The following is a 4160-nucleotide window of genomic DNA, read 5'->3' as shown; positions in this document are numbered from 1 at the left end:
TGGGAGCAACTGTGTAGTACTTAGTTGCCGGCTGGGGTTAAACCACAACAGCATCTTTTTCTCTTTCTGCAATCTTGTGTCAATGTTTATTCCCTGTGGTGTAATACTAATGGAGTTGTTTAATTTTCCTTGCTCCACATTTTGCCACTGATGTTTTGTCCTGGCTATGTGTTAGCATATATTTCCTTAGGACGGTCTTTGTTCCAGCCTGGAAATACAAAGCAGGAAATTATTTCAGAACATGGGTTTAAATACTGATTTATCACGAATGCAAAGCACATAAATTAATCTTTCATTCTTTGTTTAAGTCCAAAACCTCTGCCCCAGCAATCCTGAGGGGGTCTGGATGAAGAGTCCAGCTGTGCTGTTTCTACATCTATACTCACTCAGTCCTCTTTTACTTAAACTAGAAAAGTCTTATCCCTACTCTTTATTCTATGACAAATAATTGAGCATATACCTATCACTAGCCTTGAACTGTTTAACTCCAGTATTTATATTGATACAAACATGATAGAATATAGGTAAGTATAAGCTGAAAAAGCTGTCTGAGAAACAGGACAGATTAGTTTGCGTTAAGCTACTACTATTCTCTGAACGAACTAGCTTAACGGTGGCTGGTATATGTCTACTCTATGCTACAGTGATCACTCTGTCCTAAACCCTCAGCAGCAAGCACATGGAATAAATATTAGGAACTTGATTCTTTTCCTAAGGTGCACAAAATAGGATCTACTGCAGTATAGACATACTTACAGTCATGTTTAAATTGTCCACCTGTGTTTTATTTCAGTAATACTACATCTTTGCCAACTCTGGAGTTAATAAAAATGAAAGTAGGGCCAGATTTGGTTGACTGTTAAAGCAATAGTGATAGTTTGCTCACTTGTTTGTGCAGCTGATTGGTGTGTCAATGCAGTTATGGCAATCTTGTGGGAAAATTTTAGCTAGAAATGTTCCTGTTGTTGTTTGAGAACTGATCAAAGCTCTACATGTTCGTGACTTACTTAATGAACAATGGACTAATGGAAATATGTAGATAGGGGCTCTGAATGTTGTTGTGTTGTGGTAAAAATATAGAGGAAGCAGAGCAAGATGAAAATAGCCTACAATCCTAGAGGGATATTGGATGTAATTATGTACAGTGTATTAAACCATTGTCTTATAACTTCGTCTGTTCTTCAAGGGAAAGAAATGTTAAACAAAAGTGCCTAGTAAATGCTCATCAAGCTTGAAAACACATTGCAGGGATTTTTGAATCTTTCGGTTATTTTCAGTGGAAAACATATTTCACTTTATACTGTTAAAGATGGCAATAGGTAGGGTATCATTTTACTGCCTGAAAGGAGTTGCACTTCATAGCAAGTTTCTGGTTTGGAGTTTGCATTGTGGGTGCCTTGGGCTGGTTATCAAAAATCCACATGTGAAGCTTTCACTGACTTCTGCTTAAGAAACTGAGGTACCGCCTATTCAGTGAAGCCTTTATGGGAACCTGCTTTGTGCAGCGGATGTGAGAATGGCTAGGAAGGATCTCTCTGCTGCTCAGGGTGAGATCCTGTTGGGCTCAGCAAGGACAGGGGAATACATTTTGGGCACCTCCTACCTTGCAGACTCCTCAGAGGTGTATTGTGGAATCCAGCCTCAACTGTACCATTTTAAAAGGCTTCCTTTCAGCTCAGTCTTCTCTCATTTCAATAGTGATGGCATGCTCAGGAAGATAAGAGAAGGGCGTTGTGCTTTGATACAGCACTAAATAATATGCCTTAAACATGATTTAATATGAAACTCAGTGGCCCAGTCCAAAACTCCTAACCTGCTCTGTGCTTAAGATCATCAATCAGTCTCTAAAGTTCACCATTTTCACATCTCTCACATTTTGGATATGAGCTTTATCTCCAGGAAATAACACTAGAAACCATTCTTCTCCTATTTCCTCCAGCCCAAAATTGTAAAGTTTGAACTGAGGAAAACAAAAAGGGAGGAGAATTCATAACCCCTGTAGCATGAATTGAATCAGGAAAATGATGACTTTATTTTTCTGTCCCAGCCTCGGTCTATTTTCAGTCCTGCCTGGATATCCTGAGAAAGCTGAGGTCAGAAAACCAGGTACTGAGTAGCCAAGCAGGACATATATTTTTATTCATCCTTACCTGTCATTTCTCTTTAGGTGGTAGTTTCCAAACTTTTCATACCATGGGTTCCCAGGCTGCTCTCTTGATTGGTAGAGTTCCTTGTAAGGCAGATACGTTATCCATAAACTTTCTATTACAGTTTTCATCAACAGTTTACACTGGTGAGCTGTCTGTGTGCTACATAATTATCACCAGTGTTCTCTCATTCTTTCCTTGGCCCCCTGGTCCACTTGAAAATACAGATCTGCTTTCTTTCATTTCAGACTGCAAGGTTCTTGGGGCAGAGGCCACTTTTTCCTTCTGTGTTTGTACTCACAGAAGCTTTCTGGTACTGCAAACAAATAAAGGAGGATCAGGTGCACTATTTTAGGCTGTGAATCCTATTGAATTTGAACAGCACATATAATTCTAACAATTAACTATTGTAACAAGTGGTTCTAGATGAGAAGAAAGCACATGTTTTTCGTGTCAAGTGCTAGCTATGTCTAGAGGGGGAAGAAACGATACTGAAGGCATGACATTGAAGATGTGACACCCATATGAATTCTATAATAAAGACTGCTCCTACTAATGGTACTGTAATAGCACTCGTAAGCCCATGCTATCATCCAGGATCACTTTCTTCAAGGCCTTCAGTCCTACAAGAGAAGCAGGTGACAAATAAGGACAGTGTCTAAAACCAGTGTCACTTCCCCCCCAAAAAAAAGTTTCCCTGTGTTATCAACATTTTTAAAATCATGATTCTCATAAATATTTTGGGGGCAAGGGAAAGGAAAGTCTAGTGACTTTCACTACATCATTGTAGTGATGTTGCTATATGTATAGACCAAATTCTGCTTTCTAAAAGCCCTTTTAACCTGCTTAATTTCAGAGATAAAGCTTGAAAACATGACTTGGATAGGTGAAAACATCAGCATTTTTGCAGTTCTTATTTGCTTTCTGGGTTGGTTGAAAAGCAACCTCACGAAGCTCTGTGGAACCAAAGTCCCCTGTTTTGGTGTTCTTGGTATCAGCAAACTTGACTCCCTGTCAAGCAGGAATAAAGCCAGCCTGCAGCATGCCTCATCCAGCACCATTAGAAATGGGGATCCATGGCAGACTGCAAAGTAATTGGACAGACACTTCTTAACAATGTTCTCATCCCCTGCCAAGTCCTCCTAAGGTTGTCTTTTTATATGAGTAAATCCCAGGGTACATTTCTGGAAATTAGCCCTCTGAAAATGACGTCTTTAAATTGCAGTGCTCCTGAGACTGTTTTTCTGCCTGCTAATACTGTTGCACTATTGTTTCTAGCTGCTACCACCTTAACTTTATTGCATTTTCCCTTCTTATTTCTGAAGAAATAATGCAGCTTCAGCCTGGAGAAGGAGCGTTCTCCACCTCTTTCCCCATTATACTCCATTCCTCTTATACTGGAACTGAGCAGTAAAGATGACATTTGTCACACACAGGAGGAACTCATTATGCTGCAGATTTGAAGCATTGATCCACTCCCCTTTCCGCTACAGATCATTGCGCTTCCTTTTGCTAGCGTGTCCCCAATGGCAACACAAATGTTTCCTGCAATGCAATTCTTTTCTGTGGTTTGTTCACTGTCACTGCTGAAAATTGCTGGGTTGCTCAGGGGAGCCCGGGCTGCTCGATTAGTTAGGATAACCATGGCTACAAGAAAATGTTAAGTGCTAATAAACCTAACTGTAGGTCTCTGCTTCAGCACTGCAGTTGGCCGGCACCTTTCAGAAGCAGTTCAGAAATTAAATGGCAAGGCAGATATTTCAGTATCAGATTCACAGAATCACAGAAAAATATAACTACCAGCCACGTTTTTCAGCTTTATCTCATTTTCTAATTACATTGCTTTTAAGGTTTTTTCCCCCAACACCTCATAGAATCATAGAATCACAAAATTGCTGAGGTTGGAAGGGACCTCTGGAGATTACCTAGGTTAACCCCACTGCTCAAACTAGGGTCAGCTAGAGCAGGTTTGACTCTTCGTTTAGTTCCATTCATCTGGCACTATTCTAATGC

The sequence above is a fragment of the Aptenodytes forsteri genome, unplaced genomic scaffold (assembly GCF_000699145.1).
Source record: "Aptenodytes forsteri isolate BGI_AS27 unplaced genomic scaffold, ASM69914v1 Scaffold193, whole genome shotgun sequence".
NCBI classification, from domain to species: domain Eukaryota; kingdom Metazoa; phylum Chordata; class Aves; order Sphenisciformes; family Spheniscidae; genus Aptenodytes; species Aptenodytes forsteri.
Note: the sequence above shows the minus strand (reverse complement) of the source record.